This window comes from Dermacentor andersoni, chromosome 11 (genome assembly GCF_023375885.2).
Source record: "Dermacentor andersoni chromosome 11, qqDerAnde1_hic_scaffold, whole genome shotgun sequence".
NCBI classification, from domain to species: domain Eukaryota; kingdom Metazoa; phylum Arthropoda; class Arachnida; order Ixodida; family Ixodidae; genus Dermacentor; species Dermacentor andersoni.
In genome coordinates this window covers 26939107-26953564 of record NC_092824.1, presented here as the reverse complement: position 1 = coordinate 26953564, position 14458 = coordinate 26939107, and the positions used below count along the sequence as shown (strand labels likewise).

Here is a 14458-nt window from a genome sequence, read left to right as displayed (position 1 = left end):
GGCTGCGGCTTAGCTAAGCTAACCCTGCATTACCAAAGCGAAAGTTTGGCTCAGCATGGTTAAGTCGTGGTTTCACCTAATTAACCTTTGGTTTAGCTGTAACTAATATACTGAGGTATACAATCATCGTGAAGACAGGGAAAACCGTTGTGCCGTCTTGCGTGGCCTGTGGTGAGGTAGCTACGTTGCCTCATATGCTCTGGGAGTGCGGGTCGCTGGGCCCGAAGTTCACCAAGGAAGAGTGGGACGCGCTCCTGCGAAGTCCTGTCTTTGAGGATCAAATCCTGGCTGTCCACCGCGCCCGCGATCGGGCCGGCAGACTAGATCTGTCAGTCCCGTCGTGGGATTAGCCGGGTGCGCGTTTTATCGCGCTTTGCTGGACCAAATAAAAGTTTCTTCACTCACTCACTCACTCGACGTTGCGATGCCTGTTGTATTCCGGACCCTGTCCAGTGAAGCAGCTCGTCGGGCGGTATCCCAGTCCCTGCTTGACGGTGATGGCTCAAAGCCTCCCGTTCCCGCGCAATGCTTAAAGAAGACGGCCCGGCATCGCTCTCATCCATGGCCAAGCTGGCTCTGACTAGGCGAACGCGGCGCTCCTCCTAGCCAGGCGCGTGGCAAGTCACGTGGTCAGGAGGTGGCCCAGTTGCGGAAAGCGCATGCGCCAAGCAGGCGACGGCGGCGCAGCTCGGTGCCGTGCTTTCAGAAGGTTGCGGCGCAGCTGCGGTCAAACGAAGGTCAAATAGCTGGCGACGCTGAAACTCGGCTCGACATGGCTAGTAAAAAGATTTCGCTTTAAAACGTCGCAAAATAGATATGCGAATTCAGTTACATTTCGACTACCAACACAACTCGTAGTTCACGTTCTGGCTATTTTTCTAAGTCAGAAGGTCTTTCAGACGACTTAGCCCCCCTTTTTCATATGGGGTGTGTATGTTTCTAACCTCTTTCATGGACCAACCGCGACATAGGGCAGTTAAGTTTCCGGAAGCTGTGTGACCCACAATTGCGAAAAACTATATACGCGGGTGTCTCATAGTCTAACCTATAGCTAGACTACAAACACGGCAGTGGGAAGCGACCAAGAAAGAGAAAGGCAGCCTAATTAATTTATATGGGTGTTGCACAAAGCAAATTTGACATTAATGCAACCACGTTTCTGTTTTAAATGTCCGAGGAACTGAATTTAAGAGTTTCCGGAAGCTGTGTTGCCGCTATAAAAGTAAAGGTCTCTAAATATCAGTGCATTTAAGTGCCCTGAACATAGCTGTAGCGTGAATTGGAGAAACATCGGTGCAGGTAGCCAACGTCTGTAGTACAGTTGTACATGTGGCAGAATACGTCGTTGGCTTATACCAACCGGTGATGTTTATCTGTAGAGAGCTTTAGATTAAGGACCGCAAGCGGCCTGCTTATTGGAGCAGTAGAGTCCGCGGTACTACGCATGCGAAGGTCCAGAGGTAGGGGTCTGAGCTTGCGTAGTACCATGGTCCCTAGTTCTTGCATACGCAATCTGTTTGGCACCTCTAATCTAAGGCTCTCTCGTGATGTCAGAGGACCCAAGTCGTGACGGTCCGCTCTTGCGAAGGAACACCGTTTGGAGATTCCAAATATGTGGGTCCCCAGCCTGGGTGGTCGTCAAGCGAATTATAACACACGTCGTCTTCATTAGGAGCTGAATATAAGGATGTGCTTGTTCTGTGACGTGCAGTTCACATCACCCTTATGTAGAGCACGGGAACGGCGGCAACCGGGGCGCTCTGGAGGCAACTAGCGACGTCCAACGCTAGTTTCTGGGCCCAACATCCAACGGCCGGTGCTGGGCACAATTGGGCCCTGCAACTACCGTTAGATGTCGCTGGCTGGTTCCTGAGCACCCTGGAGACAACCACTCCCGCGCTTTACACAAGGGTGACACCGAGTGTATATAGGTAATTTAGTGAAGCGAAGCTATCTTTCCCTCTCCCTTCTACTTCCCCACTATTGCTGCTGCTGCCGCTGCTGTCTCGCACACCGCGTCAGGGGTCGGGCGGGAGGGTAGTTAATGCATATGTAAGCACGACAGGAGCGCGGCAGAGAGGAAAGGCGATGCAATAAAACTCCTTCTGACCTTTTCATTACGTAGTATGTGAGCTCCCTTGGCATCGCAGGACTAATCTCTTAAGAGCTGTAATTATCCGTGACGCCGTGCAAAGGCATTGCAGAAACTGCAGCGCTTACCCAGCTACGGACGCGAACGTCTAGAGGGAAGCTAGATAGAACAGTAAGAAGGGGGTATGGAAGTGTAGGGCCGATGCAGTCGCGACACGAGTGAATAACAGCCTTGCCTCTCCTCGCTCGTGATTTCCACACAATGAGGGAGAAGAGGATAGGGACAGACCATGCGAAAATGCAAGGAAAGGCTGCTACTATTGACGCGACAGCAGTTGGGGAGAACATCATTAATTTAAGTCGAAGGTACGTCAAGGTACGTTTCTGTTATTGCTGCAAAAAACACAACGCAAATTTATCAAGCGGACAACTTACGCATGGCCTGCTGAAGCAGAGCCGTGTTAAAGCGCACCGTAGAGTCTAGGCCACAGTAGGAAAGCGGTCACGAGTCCAATGAACATTTATGTGCCTGCCCCGGTAGATTTGCGGCTATTGAGTTTCTCGAGATCGTGACGTTTACGACGGTAGTAGCCACATTTGGACCAAGATAAAAAAGACGCCCCAGAACTAAAATTTGGGGACACGTTAAGGAACACCATGGCGTGAAAATTATTCTCCAGTTCACCACTACGGCGCGCCTCATCGCACGAGTGTGGTTTTGGCACATACAGCCCCGTAAGTGAATAAAAGCTTAATTTTTGTGCCTCGACAGGATGAACCAGTTAGGCAATGACAATTCTCAACACTCGCAATGGTTCTCATGCGTGACGCACAACAATGACTTTTCTGTATACTACGCAGACAAACATAGGAGTGCATGCAAAGCAACTCCTAACATCAACTCACCTCTCTCGCGATGGACTAAACGATAAAGAAATAAACATGTGGCGCGCATGTCATTGCTAAGTACGTTTGGTCATAGCAAACAGTGCAGAAAGCTTCGCTTACATCGATTCCCACCGTGTGCAGGATCCGCATAATGTGTTTATTGTTTCACTCATTCCTAGCGTAGCTTGCGAAAGTAAACAACAAGACTACAATCGCATAAACAATCTTTTGGCACAGGCGAGAACCTGATGCCTTGAAGTGCAGTCGGTCACTTAAGAAAATCTCTCTTTAATGCGCACGCCTCCATGTGCCGCGTATGAAATCGGCGATGTTATGCCTGTCATTTCGATTCAAGCGAGCACCGGAGCAGGGGGCTCCTTGGTGTCGAGAAGACCTTCTCCGCGTTCGCGTCCTTTAGTTTGTGCTTCGAATCCGGGTTGCTGGCTGTGCCAGTTCGCGGCTAAATTTGGAGGGCGCCTAAGCTTCGCCCTTCAGACTGGGACACGATAAAGTTCAAAGACCTCTGACTGCTTCTCACGCTTCCCGGCAATCGCAGCTTTCTTGCTCATGCGCGGAGCCGAGCGCGTTGCTGTTGCAAGGAACCGATCGGTCCGCGCCGTTCGGGTAAGGGGTTTGTGTTTGAATTTCCGCGCAACAGAATTATGTTTCCTTGTATACTGAAATGAAACTCCGATGCTATCATATCTCTAGTGCGTGTTTTGGGCGTCTTTTGCGGTTTCTCTGACATATTTTTCTTTGAGCGATTCAATTCAGTAAGGCCTTGCGCCTCGAGGCCGTGCTTGGATATGTGCTTTTACTCTGGCACACCAGGCGTCGCACCTTCAAGATCAACGCAGCGTTATCCACCACGTTCGCACCATTTCCCTTTGCGCTTCGACGCTGCTGTGGTCGTTGAGCATATTCGCGTCCTGCATATTAAAACGGTCTACGCGCGAGGCACAAAATGCGAACAGCAGTCGTATGCTCGCGCGCAATCCGTTGTTCACGAACTGAAACGTGTCAAACTTTTTTTCTTACAGGTCAAATACTGTTCGTCCTGATGGAGCAAGCGCTCACGCTTCTGCAATTTTTTCACTGTTTGGTTTTCTGTATCATCGTATACGAATAAACGATTCGTGATTCATCCATGCTCCAACATGTGGGCGGATGCCGCAGGTATGAATACCAGACCGACCTGCGGTGGAGGTGGTGGAGGCTTCAAGCTAAGCAGCGAGAAGCCTAAAGTGCATACATTCTTATGAACCACGCATACAACATGCACCACTTCATTTGTTTCAAAAAGAACAAGCACAAAACAAGCGTCCGAACCACATAATTGATGATAAGGCACTCTTGGTAACAATGCAAAGCACGTCCTTGACGTTTTCCGCATATGTTTCCCAGTAAAGATTACAGTTTCGCAAGCAGCCTCGGTGACGGCGGCTTGCGACTTAGGGGGGGAGGGGGGGGGGGCGTCTCTAGCCTTTTGTATATAAAATAACTAGCATGGCAGCAGATATCATTGTTCTTGTGACACCGTCATGGGTAGGCAACGCGAACGACTTAGGACTCCCGAAGAGAAGCGTGAATACGAGGTGCGGCAAAGGAAAAAAAAACGGCAGTACGACCAGCGGCGGCGTGCCGTAAAAATTACCATTACTGCCTTTACTCTAAAGCAATGAAGCATTGCATGTCCCCCTCGGCATTTGTGGTTATATTTAACAGCTTCGCTAGACATCTACATTCCCAGGGCCGGGTTGGCGAGTGATCTATTTTTCCTTGCAGCACTGTGCTCTTGAAACACAAGATGGTGCAGCCGGCGGCGCAACGTACATTGCATCATGCAAGAGCGCGCAAGTGCGAGAAACCATTCTTACTTCTATCCTGAAACTGTGCGATCGGCTGCTGCAAATGCCGCCGGATGATCTCTAACACGCGGAGATCAATTCCTGCTGCAAAATGTCGAGCAATGGAAGTAAGGCGAGTTCAGCAAAAATATAGTGAATCGCATGTTATGGACTGCAACCATTTGTGCTGCCAAGTTCACGGGCCGCTGTTACAGAGTGTATTTCTGTCTCGTTAAAGGTGGAAACACGCGAGAGTTGCGCCACCTTTGCCCGTGGCTTGTGCGCATGCGTGAGTTGCGAGAGCGTTATTCGGGGACTGCACCAAGGTACGCAATTTAAGTACGCAAGTACGCAAGGTACGCAAGTACGCGTACTTAGGTACGCAATTTGCCATGTTTGTTCCTAACCGATGGCAATGCTCACTTCGCAAGAACCGCCGGTTAAGTTCCGTCTAAACATGATCAAAGTGGTCGACACAAAATCCGCAAACCGGGAAATAAACAAAGCAAATTCGCTGTAACACCCTGTCATTATTTGCTGCTTTCCTGCTGCTAAAGCGGCGCCTACCTAACCCCTCCCCCCTCTTCCCACCTGCCATGATTAAGTGATGAGTACCTGTTCCTAATGCTCCACCAGGTAAGAAATTGTCAGCACTCTCATGCTGATTCTCACAGGTTGTCTGTTAGTGAACTTGAAAGTGTTCATTGCCGTGTAGACGGTGACTCTGAGCTACAGCCAGGGCTCGTTAGAGATAGGAACAAATTGTTGGCATAAAGCCACCTACTTAGAGTGTATGTGCTAGACTAACCCTTACCCCACTGCTGCACAGAACATGGATATATGGCCGTGTGAATTCATGAATATACTGCCAACTCTGCAGGGACTGCTAAATTAATTGAAAATAAGTTGGCAGTCCATTTGAAATACTGCCCTTTTGGTGAATTTGGAACATCAGTTATTGAGATTACCATCTACAGTTGTGTTGTATGCAGTGCTGGGCAATATCGAAGATACTTGCATGTTACATAGTATCTTACATACTCCTTTGGTCTCTTGTCTCATGATATCTTGACTCATGTTATCTGCGGCAAAACGTGAATCAGTATCTGCATTTCCGACACACGAAAAATTATATCGTGTATTTTAAGGTAGAAGCTTCTGCTATCCCAACATCACTGCACGAAAGTATAAACGTCAGGTAAACCTTGCTAATTAATCTGCTAAACTCTGCTAGTTAGAATAATTACCTACCGGAGAAAACTCCTGCGTGGCGATAATTCAGCCACCATGAGAAAGATAGGAAGTACAATATCGTCCACTCTTAGAGGGAACACGCGAGCGCATGGCCAGCGGCCCGCGCGGCGCTAACTGGCGGCGAGATTTCTAAACACGGCGCATGCGCACAGAGTGCCCTTACGACTCTGTGCCCTGTGCTCCGGAAGCGCAAAAGAGCGCTTATTTTGCCGCAACCCTGCCTGGCTGCGGGGAGGAAGAAGAAGACGACTGCGGAAGAGCCGGGCTTCTCATCGGCTCCTGCTATTATGCCAATTCACGCAGTGTTAATTTGCAGTTACCGCGATATAATTGGTACCAAAGTGTGCGCGAAGGTGCGCGGCATCGACCAGTACCAGTTTTGACCGAGCGGTACGTGATTCTCTTGATTTACGAGGACTTTTTCTGTTGCGGTGCGGACTTTTCGCCAAGCCTAACGTAGGCTTCCCACGAGTACGACCACCGGTGGCGACGGCCCGGCCGCTAGGGCTAACCCGGCGACGAGTACGACCAAGATGACGTCCGAAATGGAAGTGGCCACGTCAATGGGAGACAACATGACGTCAGCACCGAACATCGGCAGTTTCGGTGGGCGCACGTGCATTGAAGTTCACGGAGAGGACATTACACCGGAAGAAGCCGAAGGCTGGTTGGCCTCCGGCAAGCGCATCAAGCAGATCATGGCCGGCAAGGAAAACGGTGAGTCTGCCGCCATTACTCGCCAGTCTAGACCCAAGACTAGGGCCAGCTTTGCTAAGAGAGTTGCAGCCTCGGTAACGAAAGCGGCGAGGATGCCGACAGACATGCCGAAAGAAGACACCAAGATAGTCATGAGGCCACGTGGAGGTCTCAACGTAGCTAGAACTGGGGTTTCAATAATTATGTCGGCCGTCATGACGGCGACTCGAGTAACGAAGGAAGAAGGCAAAGCAGACACCATCTGCACGAACGCGCAGCAAAATATCATCGTGGTCAGCACCCCGGACGAGAGGCGTGCCACGCTATACTCTAAGGTCAAAGCCCTTAACATAGGAGGCAGGACATACGAAGTCAGCGCTTACCGAACGGCGCCGGACGGCACGGTCAAGGGAGTCATCCGAGGCATAGCCGTAGACGACTCACCGGAAGAGATAGCCGAAAACATCGTGAACGCGTGCAACCCCCTAGCGGTGGAGGCGCACAGAATCGGAAATACAACCACGGTGATAGTACTCTTCGCGGGACAGAAAGTACCTAACTACGTCAAGTATGGCTCGATATTAGTCAGGTGCGGGCTTTACCGCAAGCACTTTGACGTGTGCAGGCAATGCGGCAAGGTCGGTCATAGAAGAGACGTATGCCCGAATCCCAACACCAGAGTGTGCTTCGGCTGCGGAATCGTGAACCCCAGCGAGGATCACAAACACGAATGCAAGCCCAAGTGCAAGCTCTGCGGGGGACAGCATCCTACGGGCGAGAGGGAATGCAAACAAGATGCCATACGTGGTCAAAAAACGGCAATGGGAACGCAAGATGGAAGCCATGCAGCAACAACCGGATCCGGAAAGCTTTCCGCCGCTGCGAGCGCCGTCTGCCGAGAGACCCCGCGGGGAATCGAGGCAGCGCGACAGCAGCCGCAAGAGGGACAACAGCAAGGGAGGCAGGAGTGCCAGCCGCCACAGACCGTCGCAGTCGAGGGAGAGAGTCGCCTGGGCCGACGCAGTCAAGGCAAACATGGCAGAGAGGAGACAACCACCAGCGCAAAACCCCGCGAAGAAGATCCAAGAGGAGAACGGGGTGGTAAAAGCCCTGAGAGACGAGAACGAGATGCTAAAGCGGAGAATCGCCGAACAGGACGCAACCATCAAGGAAATCAACGAGAAGCTAACGACATTAATTGGGTTGCAGCAACAGCAGCAGCTACTGTCGACGCCCGCACAAGAGAGGAAACAAGAAGAGATAACCGAGGACGAACCCGAGGTCGAGGTGGACCCGAGAGCCACGAAAGAGGCGGGACCGGCTCCCAAGCGGAGAGCCATAGAGGGCGCCAAGGAACGAAAGATAATGGAGAGAATTGAAAAACAGGACGACAGACTCGACCGTCTTGAGGCGACCAGCAAGGTAACCAACGAACGCCTCACTACGCTCGCGCAAGCAGTTCAGCAGATGACAACAAACATACAGAGCACGATCCAGAACATGATGGCGCAGATGCAAGCACAGCTGCAGACGCAGATACAAGCACAAATACAAGGTATGGAAGGACAGATCATCGCCAAACTGCAGCAATCATGGACGGGACAGCACGTACAGCAGCACCCACACCGCCAGTGAGAGACCGCTTGGTCTGGCACTGGAACTGCAACGGCTTCACCGGCAAGAGAGCGGTGCTGCAGCAACACTTGCAGCAACTAACGAGGAAACCAGACGTCATTATGATTCAAGAAACGCACAGCGAAGAGACGCCGAGACTACCTGGCTACCGGTCGCACGACAGCCCGCCGAGCAAAAGGGACACGTCCAAGGGCAAGGGCAGAGGGGTCTGCACCTTCGTTAGGAAAGGGATCACCTTCATGGAACACGAAATGATCGGCAGAAGCGCCATCGAACACTGCACGGTGGAAGTAATCACGGGCAAGAGGAGGAAGGAGAGCACTTTTCTGGTGAACGTCTACAGCAATCCGTCCCACGGACAACAGAAATTCAAGGCACTCTTCCACAAAGCGAGTACAGTCGCGGGAAGCAATACGCTCGTAGTGTGCGGAGACTTTAACGCTCCGAGCCAAGACTGGGGCTACCACAGAACGACGGTCAAGGGGAGAGAGCTCATGCAAGACGCCACCGACGTGTGAACCTAATCACGGATCCGGCCTTTCCCACCAGGATCGGCACATCGGTTACGAGAGACACCACTCCGGACCTTACCTTCGTCAAAACCGACGGAGGATCGAGAGAAGCAAAATGGAGAAACACGGGCCAAGAGCTGGGCAGCGATCACTACATCGTGGAGGTCGTCGTACCGCTCGAAGGCCGAGGCAACAGCGGCATAAGGAAGCATCGCATTACGGATTGGGACGCCTTTCGAAAGGCGCTACCCGCGGTGCAACTGGACATTACGAACATCGAGCAATGGGCGGCCAACGTCGTTGAGACGATGGAAGGAGCCACCAAAGAGCTGGAGACGGACGAACGGATAGACAAGATGGACAGTCGGCTGGCCCACCTGATAGAAGCCAAGCAGTCCATAAAGGCGAGGTGGCAGAAGCGACGAACCAACCGAAGTCTAAGGAAGAAGATCGTCGAGCTCAACAGGCAGATCGAGGTCCACTGCAGGGTGCTATGCACCCAACAGTGGAACGAGGCCTGCAACGAAGCCGACGGACAGATGCACAAGGGCAAGACGTGGAACATGCTGCGGCACCTCCTCGACGAAAGCACGACGAAGGGCCACCAACACAACAACCTAGCCAGAATCCTACAGAAGGCAATATGTGAACACGGGGAGGACGAGGTCAAGGGGCGCTTGAACGCCAAGTACCTACCGACCACCCCCACAGAAAGACACCCGGATTACCAAGGCAACGAGAACGAGACGCTAGATCGAGACATCCAGACATGGGAAGTCAGAGTTGCCCTCCAGGATCTCAATGGCAGGTCCGCCGCGGGTCCTGATCGAGTTACCAACAGAGCGCTCAAGAACCTCAACGAAGCGGCCATCGAAACGCTCACGAACTTCTACAACAAGTGCTGGCAAGAAGGAAGGCTGCCCAAGCAATGGAAAGCAGCCAAGACGATCCTCATCCCCAAGCCTGGCAGGCCGCCCAACATAGAGAACCTCAGGCCGATCTCGCTCACTTCTTGCGTGGGAAAGGTCCTCGAGCACGTTCTCATGAACAGGTGGCAGCGTTACCTGGAAGAATCGGAGCTTTACCCAAATTCCATCATCGGGTTTCGGAAGAAGCTCGGGACGCAAGACGCCATGATCTTACTGAAGAACGAGATCATCGACGATACGACGGGCACCAAGGACAAGAGAGCCATACTCGGGCTGGACTTGCAGAGCGCCTTCGATAAAGTGAGGCACTCGGCTATCCTGGCCCAAGTATCCAGACTAAACATGGGCAGAAGGACATACCAGTACATCAAAGACTTCCTGACGGAACGGACCACTGAAATCTGCGCGGGAGACCTGCAGCTCGAAGAGAAGAAGCTGGGGAGCGTCGGAACGCCACAGGGCTCGGTGATCTCCCCGCTTCTCTTCAACCTCGTGATGATCGGGGTGGCCAACCGGCTAGAAAGAGTAGCGGGAGTCCGACACCATCTACGCCGACGACGTTACGCTATGGGTACCGGGAGGAAGCGACGGACACATCGAGACAACGCTGCAAGAAGCGGTCAACGCCATCGAGGAGCAGCTGGGCGGGTCTGGACTCGTTTGCTCTCCGGCCAAGTCAGAACTGCTGGTGATTCCACCGACAGGAGCGGGCAGGAAAAGAAAGAATATGGAAGTCGAGTACGAGCGGCCCAAGATCACGGTCAAGACAGCGTTCGGACAAGTAATACTGGAGGTCGAGAAGATTCGAGTGCTCGGGCTGCTCATCCACCGAAACAGAGTCAACGGTGAAACGGTCAACAAGCTCGCGGCCAAAGCGGCCGCGGCAATGAGACTCATCAAGAGAGTGTCCAACAGAAGAGCGGGGATGAAGGAGGAGAGCCTGACTAGGCTCGTTCAATCCTTCGCAGTTAGCCACATAACGTACGTGGGCGCTTTCCACAACTGGAGGCCGAGCGAACGTAACAAGATAGACGCCACCATACGCAAGGCGTATAAGGCGGCACTCGGCCTCCTCGGGAGCACGAGCACCAAAAAATTCATGGCGCTGGGAGTCCACAACACGCTGGACGAAATAACCGAAGCACAGAGAACGGCGCAACTCGAGCGTCTCTCTGAAACGAGAACCGGAAGAAAGATACTGCGGGACCTTGGCCTCGAGCCGAGGGAAGGCGAGCAGCAGAAAGACGTACCTATACCGGATAGCATCAACAGACAGCTCAGGGTCTGCCCGATCCCGAGGAACGTGAACCCCGAGCATAACAAGGAGCGGAGGTTGGCGAGGGCCAGGGCTCTCGTGGACCTCCACGCCAGAGAAGAAAGCGCCATCTACGTGGACACGGCGGAGTACCGAGGGAGCAGCGACGCATACGCGGTGGTGGCTGTCGGGGCATCGACGGGTGCAACGAAGACCGCGGCGAGCGTCCGGACTCGACAGGCGCACCGGGCGGAGGAGGTGGCCATCGCCTTGGCCGTCTCCGACCCCGGATGCACTACAGTGTTGTGTGACTCTAGAACGGCAGTGAAGAACTACGCCAAGGGTATGGTATGTAGTGAGGCTGCGCGCATACTGCGCAAGGCCGAAGACATCGGACGCACAAGCGCTGTGGCGATCAAGTGGTTTCCGGCCCACATGGGCAGTGACGTGTCGGAACGCGGGAACGTGAACCACAACGAGACGGCCAACTCGGCCGCGCGAGGACTAACCAACCGCGCAGCTGCAAGCACGGCCGACTCGGAGTGTTGGTCGCGGTGCAGTGCCAAGGACAAGATGACCACCTTCAACGAGATCGTGAAGTGGTACAGACTTAACAGACAGACTATGCCGCCACCTCACCCGGGGCTTACCCGGAAGGAGGCAGTGTTATACCGGCAATTACAGACGGGGTCCCTGCTCACCCCGGTGCTAGCTAAACACGTGTGTGCGAGCGTGTACGCGAGTGACGTGTGTAGACTGTGCGCTAAGGAGAGAGCCACCACGGCTCACATCCTTTGGGACTGTCGTATAAATCCACAAGAAGCCAGCGAGAAAACGACGATCCCGCCGCAGCTAGAGGCTGCAACGAAGATATATGACCAAGATACATAACTCAAGGCCGTCCAGCAGGTCTCGGCAGCTCTAGAGAGGCAGCAACCTCGCGAAACCGAGGAGAAAGGGGGCAGCACCCCGAGGAAGGGGGCGGCGGCCCTCTCGGATCCGCGGAAGTAGCGAGGAACCAAGCCCTCGAGGAACACAATGCACGAGATTGACGTAGTGGCCGCGTCGCGGTAAAAGCTTGTCCTCCCTGCGTGGAGGGAGCCTAACCGACTCTGCAGGCATTTTCACTAAAGTTGTTCTCTCTCTCTCTCTCTCTCTGCCTGGCTGCTTGTCGGGTAATCAGTAAGTTGAAAAAGCTTGTTTTTCTTTTTTTGAAGAGGTAGTAATATGTTTCTCACATGCTGCTCGCGCAACCTCACCGCTTTTGATAAGAGACAAGGCAATTGAAGCGCGATGCTCTGAGCATACTAAGCCTGCTGTTGCAGCCATAAAATGTCCGCCTATTCTACAAGCAGGAGGAAGAGTTGGTATCATTTGCGTCGCACTTAGAAAAAAACTCAAGCGACAGCTCCTGAAGGGCTAAAGCTGGAAGGATCAGCGGGCGCTAGTGCCTACCACGCCCAGGGCGAATAAGTAGCTGAGGACGCGGGGCAAGCACTGCCCTTAGGAATGTATGCGCATGCGCCGCGCTTCCAAATCTCGCCAGCAGTTAGCGCTCCCCGGACCGCCAGCACCGGGGTTGTTGGAGAAATATGGGAGAGGCCTTTGCCCTGCAGTGGGCGTAACCAGGCTGATGAAGATGATGATGATGGACCACCAGCAACGCGCCAAGACCCGCACTCTCTCAAGTTCAAGAAATGGCCACACAGGGCGAAAAACAAGTGTAGTAGATGCACTCACGGGATGCCGGAGTTAGTTTCAATATCATCCGCAAGAGGCGCCGTTTTAAGCGAAATTTTGTCTTACAGAATTTCTCCTACAATTACTGAAGCATATTTATTACATATAATAGCCCATAAAATTATCATTGCTAAATAAATACGGTACCCTTCATTAGTAAGTTTATTGTATTTTTGTCATTTGAAACGCAAATAGCGTTCAGCATAATCGATCTTCCACGAGACCTCGGGCATGGATTTAAACATTTCGCCTGTATTTTCGAGTGCATGGCGGCACGGATTCATTCGTTCGCACACTTAGACTGGCTGCTTCCTTTTTGCAAAAACTGGTGCATTGCGCTTCGATGTAAAGCGTTATTTAACTTGGGGTGAACTGTAGCGTTTGCAAGCGGACAAGCAAGCCCGAAAGCTACGTTTCCGTCGTGAGCCATGCATCGTCATCGAAACGGGAACCATCTTCTGCGACTGTGGACAGCCGTACCGGTGAGTCGTTTAATATCACTGCCTGAATCCTCATGTAATATTGCTCTCGTTAACTCACAGGCGGAGACAAGTTAATGAACTAGATGCTACATTACATATGGGCAGTCGGACCCTCCATTGCTGTTTCCACAATAAACTTTTAGTTGCGGAGCCATTATTATACGAAAGAGGCAGCGATATCAGAAAGCGCGTCACATTTTTTATGCCGCTGTAGCCGTAGCCAGGGATAAATGAGTAGCCTTGTCAATATGTTTTTTTCGAGTCTGCCTGCAAGTTACTTCGTCCACAGAACCCAATAAGCTTTTGATAAACTGAAGCTAAAGTACCGAATTTAATGTAGCAAACAGTTGCACGCATGATGATGCAACGATATTTCGTACCTGTTTCGTTCCAAATGTTCTTGCTGCTCAGTTTAGCTCACCTGAGGACATTTTTTTTTAGTAGCGAAGCGCTGCATCACGTTCATACAGAAAAAGAAAACATCATTTCCAATATCTTCTTGTCATTCACGTACTTGCTTGTGAAACAAGCAGTGGGATCTCTTCTAGTGTATAAATGAGCGTACAAATGTTCTCCTTTGTGATCCTAATACTACTTAAGCTGTTGACATGCATGGTGTAGTTAGGCAGACATGAATTTTATTGAGAGCAGCAATATTTCTTTACTATGCTGCTAAGCCCCCTAGAACAAACAGTGTATATTTGCATGTCTTCTCTAGTCACAAATCTTTACATGTATGTGCCACACCTTTTCGCATTTCATATTGCAAAATTGTGCTTATGCAATTTCTGATGCGGCAAAAATTACTGTTCCAGACATGCAATAACGAGGTTGGCACTTGTATAAATCGACGCACTCCACACAATAAATAGAAGCTGCTGCCTGCTACAACAAGGTCATTGTGTGCACTTTGGCTGCTGCTACAAGGTAAACAACGCCTAGTTCAGAAATATAGATGCTTGATATATGATGTATTGGCCTGATAGTGCTGAGATACATGTCATTTGTTTGTAGCAGATGATTTGAACGTTTGTTCGCATTTACAGTTCAGCATATATGGTTCGAACATAAAAGAAAACACTACATTAGCTTGGGTAATCTCTGCTGTATCTCATTTGTCACTGTTCGG

The 14458-nt window shown here is 51.7% G+C and overlaps 2 pseudogenes; both read left to right on the top strand.

Annotated features, from left to right (window-relative positions):
- Positions 1–6594: 6594 nt before the first annotated feature.
- On the top strand, positions 6595–8411 carry LOC126517580 (uncharacterized; annotated as a pseudogene).
- Positions 8412–9957: 1546 nt separating this feature from the next.
- On the top strand, positions 9958–12258 carry LOC140214106 (uncharacterized; annotated as a pseudogene).
- Positions 12259–14458: the final 2200 nt, after the last annotated feature.